This window comes from Notamacropus eugenii, chromosome 3 (assembly GCF_028372415.1).
Source record: "Notamacropus eugenii isolate mMacEug1 chromosome 3, mMacEug1.pri_v2, whole genome shotgun sequence".
NCBI lineage: Eukaryota > Metazoa > Chordata > Mammalia > Diprotodontia > Macropodidae > Notamacropus > Notamacropus eugenii.
Genome location: NC_092874.1, coordinates 417,314,951 through 417,332,606, shown reverse-complemented (window position 1 = coordinate 417,332,606; position 17,656 = coordinate 417,314,951). Strand labels below are relative to the sequence as shown.

Below are 17,656 nucleotides of genomic sequence, written 5' to 3'. Positions count from 1 at the left end.
GCTTCAGTTTTATCATCTATAAAATGAATTGGAAAAGAAGTGACATAACCATTCCAGGATCTTTGCCAAGAAAGTTTCAAAAATGGAGTCACCAAGGATTGGTCATGACTTAAATCATTGAACAACAATGGAATAAAACATGTACTTGCTCAACTTCAACTTAAGATATGAATGATTTTGTCCCTTTGAATGTTCTTAGTATTGAAGGAAGATCTTTTTAGCTATCTACACAGATGCACACACACAGAGTCTACATCTGTCTCTCTCTCTCTCTATGTCTATATATATATATATATATATATATATATATACATATATATATGAAATATACACTCACTTTCTGTATATGTGTGTATATGTGTGTGTATGTGTGTTATGTGTATACAGTCTGCATATATACAGTCTCTGTCTATACATATCTATATACATACATATATATATACATATACTATGTATATATGTAGGTATATGTGTACACACACACACACACACACACAGTTTATAGTAAACTTTTGATAGTTTCAACCCTTGTTTTGCTTGCCCTTGACCGAACATAGCTAGACAAGTCTTTAGAAGACAGACCTATATTTAAATCCTTTTCTAGCCTGAAAAAAAAAAAAAAAACCAAAAAACTTGTGGAGTTTATGTATTACTGGAATTGAACATTCAAGAACACAGACTCATATATATTTGGGAACAGAGATAAACTTTACTGAAAGGACACATACATAAACAAGCATTACCACTCAAACACTTTTTAAGTGTATTAGAGACATGCAAACATACTACAATGGGAAAAGAGGGGAAGAGGAAAGAGATAGAAAGATGTTATCTGCATTAGGGTTTAGAGAGGACTCCATGGAGAGGTGGAATTTGTATCATTAATAGCTAGTACAGCACCTGCAACATAATAGATGCCTAATAATAAAAATAACAGCAAACATTTTTATAGGATTGTAAGATTTGTAAAGAGCTTTACAAGATGAGGTGAACGAATAAAATATTCATCAGATAATTATAACAATCCTATGAGGAAGGCACTATTATTAAATGAGAAAATTGATGAGAGATATTAAACTACTTGTCCAGCATCACATAGCTAATACGTATTTGAGGTTGGATTTAAATTCAGATAATCCTGATGTCAAACTCATCACTTTCTCCACTACGATGTTTAACTCCCTAATGAGAACTTGTTGTTTGACCATTTTTTCTTTTAAGATTTCTTAAACCCTAAAGAAGCCTGTGAGTATATTTCATGGTGACCGTGAATTTGAATGGAAGCAAAAACATAGCTTTATTTTCACTAAGCTGTCTTCAGATATAATATGTGTATTTAATTTTATACATTTTATCCTGCTATTCTGAAAAGTTTCAGAATCCCTGAATTGAAAGTGGTAAGATTTCAATAGACAACTCAAAGCAGAGAGACTATTCCAGGCATGACCAATAGTGTCAGTAATTGGTCTGAAGGTGCAAAAACACAGGATATGTTCAGAATGGAGAGAATAGCCTCTTTACTGGATATAAATACACAACGAACATCATTGGATTAGAATGGTAGTCTAGGAGCAATCATGAAGGTCCTTGGCCAAGCAAAACGGGTTTCAAGTTTACACAGTAATCACTAAAAAATAACATTACAATTTTGAGGAGGGGAGGAATAAGTAGATCTATGCAAAAGGAAAGATAGAATGGTCTAAAGTAGGGATAAGAGGAGAGAAAAAATAGAAATTGTAACAACTGTTGGGGAGCTGCCAAAATTGCTCAGGCAGAAGCAAATCCAGGACTGAATTAGAATGGGAACAGTGGAAATACAGACAAGATTGATATCAGAGATGGTGCATTTTAGACAGAACTCCGTAACAGTACAGGCTATGAAAGGCAAGGGAGAGAGAAAAGTCAAAGAGAAGATAAAAAAAAAAATATATAAAACTGATTCTACTTCCTACCTGTGTGACCTTTGTCTTTGTAATTATGTGATCTGTCACAGTTTAAAGCTTTTCACTAGTGAGAAAGGAATAAGAAATGCATTGTAAACATCTAGGCCATAAAATAAAGTAATGGAAATGAAAGTGCTTTGAAATCTGAAGAGTGCCATGACCTGGAAGGCATTATGATTGTTAGGGTATGCTGAGACGCAATGAATACATAAATAGATAGGTAGGTAAGTAGTTAATAGATCCATAGATAAATAGATGATATATTTTAGAAGACAGAATTAGAAAGACAGATGCTTTATCTATCTGCATGTAAAGCATTATTAGGATTTTTGGAAGGACCTAGTGAATCAAGGGCATATTAATGATCTTTTCTACTTCCCGGATAATGCAGTCCTTAGTATCCACCAGTCTTCTAAACACCTAAAGCAGGTAGAGATGCCAAATATTTCCATTTTCCTGTTGCATAAAGTTGTGTGAGTTTGGGGGTGGTGGTGATGGGGGGGAGTTCCTATAAGTGCTTGTACTCAAATTAATTGATATTTCTCAGCAGGAGAACTTTGTTTTGGCACTTTGTTAAAATGTCAGACCTATCAGGGTGAAACTAATTCTATTTAGTGGTTTCTCAGCTAAATTTTTTGAGAATAGAAAGGGATAATACCTCTTCTGCTCTAATTGTAAACCAAAGCTAGTTGTCCTTTTCTTTTTTCTTCTTTAGAAAGCATGAGGTTAGACAACATGTGGAGGCCACACACACACAAACACACACACATATGCATACATACATGTAAAATTAATCCATACATATATCTATTTATCAGTTCTTTCTCTGGGTGCATTTCTTCATATGTATCTTATAGGTCATTTGGGTATTTATAATAGACAAAACGACTTATTCACTGCAAGACATTCTTGATTCTTCACCTTTTGCTCTTCATTACTTCATGGAAGCCTTTCCACATTTTTTTTTTTTCTAAAATATTTGAGCTCCTCATTTCTTATAGCACAATGATATTCCATCACAATCACAGACCACAATTTGTTCAGACATTCCCAAATAAATAAACACACCTGCAATTTCCATTTCTTTGTCAAAGCAAAAAGAGCTGCTATAAATATTTTAGAACATATAGATTCTTTTCATTTTTTCCCTAATCATCTTTGACAATAGACCAAGTGGTGGTTGGGTTAAAAGGTATAGGTGGTTTAATAACTTTTTGGGCATCATTCCAAGTTGCTCTCCAAAAGAGTTGGGTCATTTTAAAATTCCATACGCAATGAAAGTTTATCAATATTTCCATATCCTCTCCAACTTTCCCCTTCTGTCATTTTAGTCAATTTGGTAGATGTAAAATGTTATCTCAAGGTTGTTTTAACACATATTTATCTATCAATAGTGGTTTGCAACATTTTATATGACAAAAAGTGCTTAGATTTCTTCATTGGAAAACTGCATGTTCATGTTCTTTTATCATTTATCAGTTGGGAAATGACTCATATTCTTGTAGATTTGATAAAGTTCTAATTACTATTTGTGAATTTCTCTCCATATTATTTTACTCACTATTTTCCTTCTCACCCTCTCTTTTTATCCATTCTGTTATGTAATATTTTCTCCTTACACTCTTATTCCTTATTTTACCTACCTCTCTAAAATTCCCTCCCTTATCTTCTCCTCCCACCCTCCTAATCTTAGTCTATGCATGCTTTTGAAAGTCCCTCTTTCATCTTATCCCTCAATTTTCTTACCTCCCTAGAAGTTCAGAAGACTTCTCAACTTTTTCAGATGTTCACTTTGCTGACACTTCAACCCAGATCAGAGCAAGACTCCAACACTACTAGCCTTCAGTCCAACATTTTCCTCTGTATTAGTTCTTTTTTATGCCCTGTTTTTATGAAATAATAGCTTCTTTTTACCTTTCCCTACTCAATTATTTTTAGAATCACCTGATCATACACAACTTAGCTACAATCTTTCTTTCAAAATGCCTTTCTAGTAGGTGGACCAAGATAGAAGAGTAAAAGCAGGGACTCATTTGAGCTCTCCCACAAACTCCTCTAAATACCTTTAAATAGTGACTCTAAACAAATTCTAGAGTGGCAGAACTCAAAAAAGACAGATCAAACAGATTTTACAGCCTGAGACAACTTAACATAGTGCTGGCCCCAGCAAACCTGAAGCTGTCCTTTGGGAGACTGAATCAGTGACAGCAGTGGTGGTTTCCAGACCTCTCAGCCCACAGATACCCAAGAAGAACTGAAAGGTCAGCAGGAAAGGTCTGTCACACTTAGGTGAGAATGGAACATAGCTCACACCAGGTCAATGAGGAGTAGGCCTTGGAAGCCATTGAATGAACTGTGGTAACAGCTGCTCCTGGAGCTCTCACATTACAGACAGTAAGGGTCAGAACAACTGGTCAGAAGGATATTACAGACATCTCTTTCCTAGCACTGAGGCAGGACTTAGTTGCTTTGCCCATACTCAGATGTAGATCACAGTCCTGGATGGCAGACTCAGGGTGAGGAGGAAAACTAGCCCACCAAAGTTTGTGGACACAGTGAAGGGGGGACCATTCACACAGTTCCAGTGTAGAAAAGAGTGCTTGTGGTCTCTCACAGATGAGATCACATTCCAGGAGACTAGTAAACACCTCTCCTTGGATCATACCACCTTGGAAAAATTGAAAACTTACAGGTCTCTGGAAGTATTTCTGAAAATAGCTACACAAAATTTTTAAAGCTTGGGACAGTGCACTCTCCACCCTGGAAGCAAAACTCTACTTTAATAAAGAGTTAATAATAATGTAATAAGTTGGGAAAATAGGCAAACAAGAGAAAAAAAAATCTAACCAAAGAAAGTCACTCTGTTGACAAGGAAGATCAGAACACAAACTCAGAAAAAGATAACAAAGCAAAATCTCCCACATCCAAAACCTCCGAGCATAATATGAAGTGAACTCATTTCCTGGAAGAGCAGAAAAAGGATTTTGAAAATCAAGCATGAGAGGGAGAGGAAAAATGGGGAAATGAGGGTGCTGCAAGAAAACCATGGAAAACAAGGCAACAGTTTGGAAAAAAAGACAAACACACACACACACAACACACACACACACAATGCTGAGAAGAATAACAACTTAAAAAGCAGAGTAGGCCAAATGTTAAAAAGAGGTCCAAAAAGCCAATGAGGAGAAGAACTCTTTAAAAAGCAGAATTGGCCAAATGGAAAAAGAGACACAAAAGTTCACTAAAGAAAATTGAAAACTACATATAAGTAGAACTGATCAAATACAAATGGAGGTATAATAGATCACTGAAGAAAATAATTCCTTAAAAATTAGAATTGAGTAAATGGAAATTAAAAACTTTATGAGACATGAAGAAACAATAAAATAAAGCCCAAAGAATGAAAAAAGAAGAAAATATGAAATACCTTATTCGAAAAACAACTGATCCAGAAAACAGATTCATGAAAGAATATTTAAAGATTATTGGACTACCTGAAATCCATGATTAAAAAAAAAAAAGAGCCTACATATCATCTTTCAAGAAATTGTCAAGGAAAACTAACCTTATGAAAATTCTAGAACCAGAGGGTAAAGCAAATTGAAAAATCAGCAAATCACCTCCTCAAAGCAATCCCAAAATGAAAACTGCCAGGAATATTATGGCCTAACTCTTGAGCTCCCAGGTCAAGGAGAAAATATTGCAAACAGCCAGAAAGAAACAATTCAAGTATTGTGGAGTCACAGTCAAGATGACACAAAATTTAGCAGCTTCTACATTAAAATATCAGAGGTCTTGGAATATGACATTCTGGAAAGTAAATGAACTGGGATTATACCCAAGATTCTGAGAAAAGTGGAAATTCAATGAAATACAGGACTTCCAAGCATTCTTGATGAAAAGACTACCTCCAAATGGACTTTCATATACAAGACTCAAAAGAATTGTAAAAAGGTAAACAGGAAAATAAAATCATAAGGGATTTAAAAGGTTAACCTGTTTACATTCCTGCATGGGAAGATGATACTTTTAACTGCTAAGGCTTTCTCATTATTAAGGTACTTAGAAGGAATATATATAGTAGACAGAGAACACAGGTATAAGTTAAATATGAAGGGATGATATCTAAAAAATGAAATTAAGGGGGGATGAGAAAGGAATGTATTGGGAAAAAATGGAAAGGAAGAGGTAGAATGGAGCAAATTATCTCATATAAAAGAGGCAGGAAGAATCTAATACAGTGGGAGTAGGGGGAGGGGAACTTAGGGGGAAGGAGTGAACCTTAGTCTCATCAGAATTGTCTCAAAAAGCCAATTAACATACATACACAATTGGGTATACAAATCTATCTTACCTACAGAAAAGTAGGAGAAAAGGGGAAAAGAAAAAGGGATGGGGGGTAATAGAAGGGTGGGCAGATTGGGGGAGAGGGTGGGCAGTAAGAAACAAAATACTTTTGAGGAAGGAGAGGGTGACAAGAGAGAGAAAATAGAATAAGTTGGAGGGATATTAAATAGGAAGGAGGGAAATACAGTTAATATTAGTAACTGAAAAAAAAATTGAAGCAAGTTTCTCTGATAAAGACCTCATTTCTCAAACATACAGAGAACTGAGTCAATTTTATAAAAATAAGAGCCATTTCCCAATTGATATATGATAAAAGATATCAGTTTTCAGATGAAGTAATTAAAATTATTGATAGATAAAAAACTGTCTAAATCACTATTGATGGGAAAAATATACATTAAAACCTCATAGTACTAAATTGACTAAAAAGAGAGAAAAGGAAAATGACCAACAGTAGAGGGGAAGTGGGGAAAAAGAGAGATTAATGCACTGCTGGTGGAGTTTGGAACTGATTCAACTATTCTTTTTTTCATATTAAACACATTTTCACATTAGTCATGTTGTAAAGAAGAATTAGAACTAATTGGAGGAAGCACAAGAAAGAACAAAGAGAGATAGAGAGAGACAGGGCAAATAATATGTTTTGATCTGCACTTAGAAACCATAGTTTTTTCTGGATCTGGATGGTATTTTCTATCATGAGTCTTTAGGAGTTGTCATATACCCTTGCATTATTAAGAAGAAGTAAGTCTATTAAAGTTGGTTATTGCACAATATGACTCTTACTGTGTACAATGTTTTCCAGGTTCTTCTCACTTCACTCAGCATCAGTTCATATAATTCTTTCTAGGTTTGTCTGAAATCTGCCTGTTCATCATTTCTTATAGCACAATAGTATTCCATTACATTCATATACCCCAACTTGTTTGGCCATTGGCCAGTTGATGGGCATTCCCTCATTTTCCTAATCTTAGGCACCACAAAAAAGCTACTACAAATATTTTTGGATGTGTGAGTCTTTTACCCTATTTTTGTGGTCTCTATGGAATATAGACCTGGAAGTGTTATTGCTGGGTCCAAGGTATGCATAGTTATACAGCCCTTTGACCATAGTTTCAAATTGCTCTCTAGAATGGTTGGATCAGTTTACAACTCCACCAACAATGCATTAATGTTCTAGTTTTCCCACATCTTCTCCAACATCTATCATTTTCCTTTTTTTTTTTGTCATGTTAGCCAATCTGATATGTGTGATGTGGTACCTGAGAGTTGTTTTGATTTGCTTTTCTCTAATCAATAACGATTTAGAGCATTTTTTCATGTAACTATAGATAGCTTTAATTTCTTCCTCTGAAAACTGCCTTTTTGTATCCTTTGACCATTTATCAATTGGGAAATGACTTGTATTCTTATAAATATGACTCAGTTCTCTAATTATTTTAGAAATGAGGCCTTTATCTTAGACACTGACTGTAAAAATTGTTTCCCACCTTTCTGCTTTCCTTCCAATCTTGGTTGCATTGGCTTTGTTTGTGCAGAAACTTTTCAATTTAAAGTAATCAAAATTATCCACTTTGCATGTTATAATGTTCTCTGTCTTTTTTTTGGTCATAAATTCTTCTATTCTCCATAAATTGATGTTAGTCTTTAGGGAAGGAGTGACTTTTTTTTAACCTCACTATCTTCCTCTGAATATGACCCCATATCTTCTTTTACATCAAAATAGCCTTGAATGGTCAGTTTCTTTTTCCTTTGCTTACTCATTTTTCTTTTGTCTTATAATTTTTCAGCTTCTTAACATTATTATTATTGTTAAGTTTTAATCCCAAGTTGTGGATAGTGTTGTCCTCAGCTTTGGGTCCTATCTGTTATTTTCTGAATTATGTCCAGGTATTCAACCTCAGGGATGACTCTCTTTCTTTCCTAAGCCCCAGCCCAACCACATTGTCCCAAAAATGTTCTTCCTCCCTGTATTGCCACATTCACCAGGCTTGTGTCCAATCACAACATTGGATAAAATCTGATCAGCAAGGCTAGACCTGACATCTAGAAACAGCAGGGGATCCTTGAGTCATCTGCTGTTTATAAAGAAAAATTCCTGAGGCTTTGAGGAAAAGTTCCTGAGGTGAAATTTCTTGCAGTCTGTTACTGAGGCAGGTCTTGACTGCTTTTTTCAGGGCCTGCTATTTGTTGATTCAGTGGAGTGTGCTTGGAGGTAATTACATTTCATTCAGACCAAACCTCAACCCCTACAGTCTTCTCTGAGGTCCTTTCAACTTGTCCTAGAAATACAACTGCTTTACCCCCTTTATTTTTGCTGCTCTACATTCATTTCATGGTGATTTTCTGTCTGTTTGTAGAGGAAATTTGAAGAACTTGGAAAATTTTGACTTACTCTCCCATCTTCCCCAAATACCATTTCAATGCTCCAATACATTAGAGATCCTTGTGTATTTCTTCAGTGCAGGTATTTCTTCTACCCACAGAGATTGCAACCTCTCAATGACTTTGTATATGATCTTTGAAAATTGTTGTGATACACACACACATATACACACAAACATATCCTGTATGTAATATAGGTTATATAAAACTTATATATGTGTTTAATATAATAGATAACACTATATACATATAATACATAATAAATATATATGTTATTCACACAGAAATGTTTCTGCCTCAGTTGTGTAAACTTTTTAACTTTCTTGATGAAATTATTAAAATTATTACCTTATTGGACAGTATCAACTTCATGAATGAATTAGCCTAAAGGGATTATCAACAACCATAACTGAAATTCAACCTTAACTTTTGTCATGGCCTTTTGGCTCCTCTACATACAGCAAAAAGCAAAATGTATTTATCTAATGAAATTAAGAACAAATTTTATTGTAAAATGTTGGGCTTGCTTTTCTATTCTCTCTTTATCACCTCTTTATCTCAAATTCCTCTTTTATTGTATAGAATTAGCATGAAGTAATACAGAAAATTCAGTGTATCTTTAGATTCTTCAGAAATTATTTCAGTTTTCCTTTTGTCTTCCAATAAGGATAAGTTAAAAAAAAGGCTGTCTTCTTTTTTAAAACCAAACATTATGTCTTTGAGGTCTCGGAGAGAAATACATTTAAATAAAGTCCACCTTTATAAATTTTTGAAGTTAATTACAATTGTCATTTGAAATCCCTTTCTCTCTCTCTGTTTCTGTCTCTCTGTCTCTCTCTCTCTGTCTCTGTCTGTCTGTCTGTCTGTCTCTGTCTCTCTCTCTGTCTGTCTCTGTCTGTCTCTCTCTGTCTCTCTGTCTCTGTCTCTCTGTCTCTCTCTCTCTCTCTGTCTCTCTCTCTCTCTGTCTCTCTCTCTGTTTCTCTCTCTCTCTGTCTCTCTCTCTCTCTCTGTCCTCTAACAAGTTTTGGTTTGTTTTTCTTTATTTCTTTTCTTCTGTAGGTTTTCTTTCTTCAAGTAATTTAGTGTTGTTTAGACCTATAATTTCAACGGTATGAATTTGTGGAATGTGAAATTCCACAGGGAATTTGTGGTGAAAAATCTCCATCTACCTACACTGACCAATAACTCTTCTCCAATTTGCAATCTTGAAGAGCTGCCTGAGGCATGGAAACTTAATGTGACATCCCAGGATCACCTAGTCAATAAGTGTCAGAGATCAGAGTTGACTCCAGGTTTCCTAACTCCAAGGCCAGCTTTCTCATCCTCTAAAAGTCTATTGAGAGTATACTACCACTTAATAACCAACCCCCACTGCAGTTAACAGACATTTTGGTGGCATAAGGGACCTTCCTTTCATTCTCAAGCCTCAGTGCCTGGTAATATCAATCTCATAAATAAAACTACTTACGTTACTTTGATACCAAGGATAAATGAATCAAATAATTCTTTGTTTGACAGGTGATCTAATTCTGTTTTAGTTCTATATCCTTAAGAGATTCCCAACAAAATCTTTATAAGTATTGGGGTAAAATGCAATCTCTTTTTTCTTTCATTTTTTTTCTTTTTTGATGCAAAGACAGTATCTCTGAGGAACAAACATGACACTTTTAAAAATGTCTAGCAAGGAAATGCATTGGCTTCAAAGCCCCCTGTGAATGTAGTGGAAATGAAGAAACAACAACCAAACATGTCCAACTTCAATTTGGAATGGCTTATCCCAAGTTAAAACACTGGTAGTGGCTGGATTTATATTATTTTTTTTCACCCAGTAACTTTAACTACAAATATAGTGCAATCAAAGAATATTAGGCTGGAAAAGGTACTAAGGTCATCTAGTCCAATTTCCTTGTGTAATTTATAAATTGAAACTGAGGACTAGAATAGGAAAGGAACCACTAACAAGTGGTAGAGCTGAGTGGGATTTATTTCCCTGCCTCCTAAGCCAGTTCTTACCACTAGAGCATGCTCTTCACAGATGCCAGAAATTAGAAACAACATAATTTAATTACCTTATTTTATCAACTAGGAAACTGAGATCCAGAGAGATGAAACATTTTGCCCAAGATCACCTATCTGGCAGAACTGCCATAAGTCTTCTGGCCTCAAATCCAGTGGTGTTCCATTACCTAGTTCCTGTAGGAATCTCTATAAGTTCTTATTCTTTATTCCCCCATCCCCAAGGAAACAAAACAAAACAAAAACAAAAAGGCATCTACTATTACTTCTTTCCCTTAATCTACTGATTGTTCTTGGCATCTGCAAAAGTGGGAGAATTAGGCATTAGGTTTAGTTGCAGCCCCTCCCCCTAAAGAATAAAAGGTAGCATAAAAGTAAGAATAGGACAGAAAATATTATGACTTCAGCCATGGTGAGGAGGAGAAAGACAATGAGAAGAAGGAGGAGAGGGAAGAAGGGAAGGAAAAGCAGGAGGGGAATAGGGGAACCGAATTTCTCTTCTTCCATATGGAAAAAGATATGAAAAGTATTTTACTAACAACACTGAGAGATAATTTGTTTTACTCATCACAGACCACATGTGAGAGGAAGCAATTTGCACATGATCCTGTTGAGGTCAGGGAACTATAATATTGAGATTTGGGGTACTTGGACCCCGAAATACTGAAATCCCAGTTCCTACCCTAATGAATTTAACCCAAGTCTTCTTTCAGCCAAAAAACAACATAGTGTATCAAAGATTTGCCATATTAGATTGACTCTCAAGGAGCCTAAGCATTTGTGTCAGTTGTATGGACAAACCAGTCAGATGGAATCTCAGCTAGACAGAATTAGAGCTGGATTGAATCTGAATACCTTCATGGAGACAAGATGGAATTTATATACAGAAAGACTGTGGGAGGTATATATGGGTGATCTAGTAGTCTGAGGTGATGGGAGGAGGGATTTAAGGAGGATCTTGATGAGGAGTCCCAGGAGGTTCTCAATGGGACTGGGGTAACTGATCAAAGGTGGAAAAACAGTTGGAGGCAATCAGAGGTATCTGACAACTGAGGGTTGGGGTGGTAAGTCAGTGGGACAGTCCTGAGGTAACAGATAATGGAGGATCAAGCTAGGTTAAGGGTAACAGATTTGGGTATGAAAACCAGTTAAGTAGAAATATTCAAGAAGAGTTCAAGGAGGTTCCCAGAGTCTGTACCCCATCAATCCCAAAGCAGTTCAATGCTTAAGGTAAAGTTAAAACCCATGTCTCCTCATTAGAGTTCCTTCCTAAGCGTTCATATTTATCTATACAATCGTCTGCAAATCCTAAAATCACTCTACCTTTGTATTTATCTTCAGAATACTCCAGGAAGAAAGGTAAGCTTTGCTATAATCTATTTCTTTCTTTTTGTTTTTTGATTTTTTGTTTTCTTTAAAAAAAATATAGCTGCTGAAATTGCTCTGGTTACAGTAAACGAATTTATCTGTGGCAATAGAAGGAGATATGAATCAGAAATCACAGGTGAACCTTTTTTATAGGCATCAGAAAGAGTAACTGTGCCAAGGGAGTAGGGTAATTACATAGCCTTTTTGTCAATTGTCTTGAGGGATAAAATGCCATCTTCTTATATAATAAGTAAGATAAAAATTTCAGTATTTAAGACTTCACCAGAGAGATTTGTCACTAAATAATATTAAGCCTCATGCTGCCTCTAGGTCAAACTTTTGCCTTTGAGGGCATTTAATTGTTAAATACTAAAATAAATTAAATAAGTGCTTATGAAGACTGATATTTCTAATCAGAAAATTAAAATGACAATCAAAATACTTGTTGCCTTTGTTTTATTTTATGTTTGGAAATTCTTGGGTAAGTTATAATTGTACAAGATAAAAATAATTGTCATATTAGGTTTGGAAATTTGTGGCAATCTCATCTTATTGTAGACCACACAGGGAACCTTAATCTCCTTTCAGTGTTTATGTAGATAAAAGAGAATAGAGGATTAAAAATTATCTGATGTTATTAACAGAAATGGAAACTATATCTGGATAGTTGACATATTTTTCTACCCTCTCTATCAGTGAGGGGCCTGGGGTTGATATCTTTTTATAATTATATCTACTCTCCATTTGACTTAATTTCACAACCTAATAGCTATAATGCCTTCCACTTTCTTCAGACTCACATTCCTAATATAATAAACTGACCACTTTGCAAAGGATTAAGTGCACTGCCTAGTTCACTCCAAAAAGTATAAGATCACATGCTGAACAACAAATGCTTTTCCAAGGAGACAATGCACTGCTCTTAAGATGCCAAAACTCAAGATATTTTTTCTGTTTCACAAAAAAAGGTAACAAATTACAATGTGTTATGATCTCTTCACTTCAATTTTCTTATTTATAAAGTGAATGTCTAGGACTGTAACATCTTTAATACTTCTTTTAGTTCTAATTCATATTCTATTGAGTGAGAATGAGGAATAAAGACAATTCCAGCAATTTAATGAATTCCTGATCTCATCCACTCATATATTTCTGTCAAATGGTGCAAGTTACAAACAGTCCGGTTTGGGTGTTCTTGTTCAAAAACTTTTGAGCCCTAACTGGTTTGAGAAATCATTTGAACACTCTACATATTAATTAGATACTATAGACAAAAGTAGATAACATAAATATTTCCAAAGGCCAGTCATTTTACTAATGTGAATAAAATATGAAAAAAATAAGAGAGCAAGGGGGAAAGAAAGTGAAATTCACAAATAGTAATTAGAACTTTGTGAAATCTATAAGAACACAAGTCATTCCCCAACTGATAAATTGTCAAAGAATAAACAGGGAGGTTTTGGATAATGAAATTAAAACAGTGTATAGTAATGAAAAAAATACTCTAAATCATTATTGATTAGAGAAATGCAAATGAAAACAACCATTAGATCTCATTTTGCACCTATCAGACTCACTAAAATGATAGAAGGGAAAGTATCAAATGTTGGAGAGTATATAGAAAAATTGGAGAATTAGTTCATCATTGGTGGAACTGTGAAATGATCCAACCATTTTGGAGAGCAGTCTGGAATTATGTTCAACAAATTGTTATATTACCTATATCCTTTGACCCAGTTTTGGAGAATGACTTGTAGTACTGAAAGGTTAAATTGTTTTGCTTTTGATGACAGAACTGATACGTCATAGGCAGGATTTGAACCTTGGTCTTCCTGATGTCATGGTAAGCCCTCTCTTCAGTAGGTAAGGCTTCATTTGAGATGTACAGCAGTAAATAGAACTCCTAGAATTAGGTAATGAAATATAATTTGAATACAACCAAAAAAAAAAAAAGATTTATCTTATGTCTCCACTTCAGGGCATCTCTATGGCAGTGGATCCATGATTTTATCGGTGTGTACTCCCTTCACTACTGATATGGATCATGAGCATTCTCTATAAATTTGTTGAAGGTCTTTATAACACAGTGTACCTGAAAAATTCATCATACTGAGGTGAACCTGAGGATGAATCTTAAGCTTAATTCATGTTTGTTGATTTGAATGGAATAAGTTTCTCCTCATGGTCTGTACTCAAAGCAGTTTCATCATTCTTGCCTTACCTAGCCTAAGGATATATTTTTTGAGAAGCAAAAGTTGCCAGAACTCATAACACAATGGAGTAGTACTCTACAAAGTCCACAAAAATTAGTAGAATTTCAGTGATTAGGTATTGTCTTGATTAATGTCACTTAAATCCATTTGTATTTAGATGCAGCCTCATATAATCATTTATATTGCCTTATGTGTCATCTGCAATTTGTTTTCCTGGCATCTTAATAAATCTAATATAAATTGTCATCATTGTTTAATTAAATCTTATAGCAAAACACATCCTAAAGTTTTGGGTTTATCAATGGTTACTCAAATATTTATAAATAACTCATAATATTAATATATAAATCAATAGCTTCTTTAGTGATTCTCCATATGTTCAAAAAACAGTTGTAGTAACAAATTACATGTCCTGTTTATATATATATATATAATTTATGTATATATATATGCACAAATTTATTTAATCATACTGGAATTTCTTTGAATTGTAATATTACATGATATCAAAATTTCACTTCTCAGAATTTTAGGGTTATACAGTACATGAATCATTTAATCTATCTCTCTAATTTTTAAGTAAGACTCAGAACAGTTAAGTGATTTGCTTGAGGTCATATTCAGTGGCAGGACCTTTTTATGTTAGAGGGGGATAGGAAAGCGATTAAGAAATCACATCTAAGATATGAATACAGAGTTTGTGTTAGTTGCCACTATATTCTAAGGTGAAATGAATAAAAGATAGAATGTAATCACAAGTCAAATAATTCAAAGAAAAATTCTTAAATTCTAGCAGTATATTAATGATCCTTTCTTCTAAATGTATTTTAAGGATCTACTATGTTCACAAGCAAGATATGAGGTGTTAGGGGAAAATAAATGACTAAAACAGTCATTAATATTGAGATTTGCAATACAGCAACCAATTTTGCCACATTGAAATTTTCTACTATAATAAATATTTGTAAACTATCCATATCAGTATAAAGGTGACAGACATAATAAAAAACTACAAAGTAGTTAAAAATGGCTTTCTTGATCTCCCTCTTACTCTTTTTTCTCCTTTTTCGATCGCTACCACCAAATTTCCCTTCAGACACTCAGCATTCTTCATTGCTTTCTACTTTCCCTTAATAAGAATTCCATTCATTGAAAAAATATTCAACAGACTTCCTAGAGTATCTCATGTCAGGGCACAGTGCTCCTTGATAATGAAGTATATATGACTAACAACACTCTTCAAAGACCTTTTTTATCACATTGAAATTTATTTGCATTGTATATGTATTTTATCCATGAAGTTCTAATAATAAAACATATTTCTATTTCTCTTAGCAAGTATATAAGGGAATTAACTCTAACTCTAAACATAAGGCATCTGGAAGCACTGAGTTGGGAAACAGGAAGACCTGAGTTCAAATCTAGCCTTGAACACAGACTGGCTGCCTGACCCTAGGTGAGTTGCTCAACCTCTGTTTGCCATAGTTTCCTGAAATGGAAATAATAATGACACCTAATTCTTGGGTTTCTCTGAAGCTAAAATGAGATATTTGTAGTTGTCTCTAGCAGAGTACCTGATACATAGTAGGTGCTAGGTAAAGTTTAATTCCTCTTCCCTTCAACACTTCAAAAATTATACAAATTTTCTAGCAGTTATAGGTCTTATGATATACAGTTAAGACTTAGCTATATTGAAAGCACCAAGAAATTTGGATCTGAATGATGAACATGAATCCTATGATTTATATTGAAATAACAAGATGTTACAAAAAGGTCAGATAATCAACAAATTGGTAATTCTAAATTTGTTGTAATTAACTTTTTCATCTGAAAATCCTCATTTAATAGCTCAAGTAGACCTAAAATGATCAAATGATCTTATTACCCCAAACTTAAGCTGAACTTTTGGTTCAATACAGATTTTATTTCAAATGGCTAGACAAGCTTCAGAAGTTGTTTTTTTTTTCTCCTTTCCCAGTGGTCCTATTTTACTTTAATGTATCTATGATGTCATTTATGTGGGTACTCCTTCCAGTGATATGGATCTCATATTTTTCTGACCTATGCTAACGTTGTCAATTTCTCCTAAAATTTTTCCATGAGCGTCCACACATTAAGTTGCTATATTTCTAGATTACTTCCTTGGACTCCTTCAATATGAGCTCAAAGGCTCTTTCTTAGTTATTACTTGCTCTCACTATATGACCAGACAAGCACATGCTTTTTTTTTTGCTTTTGCTCTTGAATCTCATTAATTTAATACTTCATGATATTTATCCCACAAAATTATTTATTTGTAATATGTTGTGACTGCTAATATCTATTAAACTGTCTCCATTATTCTTTGCAATGTCTGCAGTCTTAATTTTTCAGAGACTGTGACAATCCATGACACACGGCAATTCAGCAAGACCAAAAGACGTGCTGCTAAAAAGCAATTGTTGTACACAGAACCACAAGGTTGTTAAAATACAAAGAAATGGACAAACAAACATTTGTTACTTCTAGAAAGGCATCTCCTTCAGTTCTGCTCTTCTTTTCTGTTAAATTGGAATATTCCTTTTTGAAAAAATTCTACTTACTGAGTCCTGTGCAACCCAGTGGTTCTCTTAATTTATTTGCTGCATGTGTTCAACGTAGAGAAGTGCTAATGGATGAGCTCTATGGTTTACACATGCAATTTCCTGTCATTGTGTAAAGTATAGACATTTTTCATCTACTTGGCTTCCAAAGTGGATAGTTACATAATATTCTTTAGGAGGACCACTTAGGAGTATCATTTTAGGAGTACCACTTAGTTCAATGTTCTTGAACTTTTGTCATCAATAAAATGACATCTTGCAAACAGGAGCGTGGAACAACCTTATAATTAATAGAGAATCACTTCTTCCTTTAGACCTCTGTGCTAGATATCCTACATGTCCAGGGAAAATATTTCGGAGTCATGGATTTCGCCCTGAGAACAAACAGTATCTGTTATCCCTTCTCAGTTTCAGTAGAGAATTTATAAGTTTAACTTATGTTATTATTCATAGTGTTTTATTTTAAAATATACTTCTTTTAAATGTACTATCTATTGTAAAAGGGTCTGTTCTATTAACAGAAAGCATTCATTTTGCATCACATGAAAGTATGTATTTTGTTAAGTGAAATTCTCTTCAAGTCTGAAAGAATTGTGTTCATACGAATTTGTCACAGTGTGGAGGTCAGTGTATTTTCTCAAGCAGCACTAGTGAAGGAGGATAGAGTGAGGCTTGCAGAAAATAGTCCTTTGGGGGCCCTGGAAGCTGTCACTTATATTGCTCTAGCAGCCGTTCCATTGAATAATTTTCTTTAACTCATGTCTTACAAACATCAGCTCATAGAAAGCAAAATAAATACCAC

The 17,656-nt window shown here is 34.4% G+C and overlaps 1 long non-coding RNA gene across 3 annotated transcripts in view; it reads right to left on the bottom strand.

Moving 5' to 3' along the window:
- The window catches only part of LOC140531732 (uncharacterized), an 83,194-nt gene extending 72,353 nt beyond the window's left edge, over window positions 1-10,841 (bottom strand). For all 3 annotated transcript variants that reach the window (XR_011976414.1, XR_011976415.1, XR_011976416.1), the window contains exon 1: window positions 10,745-10,841. This is a non-coding gene — a long non-coding RNA (uncharacterized lncRNA). The remainder of the gene's footprint in view (window positions 1-10,744) is intronic.
- Window positions 10,842-17,656: the final 6,815 nt, after the last annotated feature.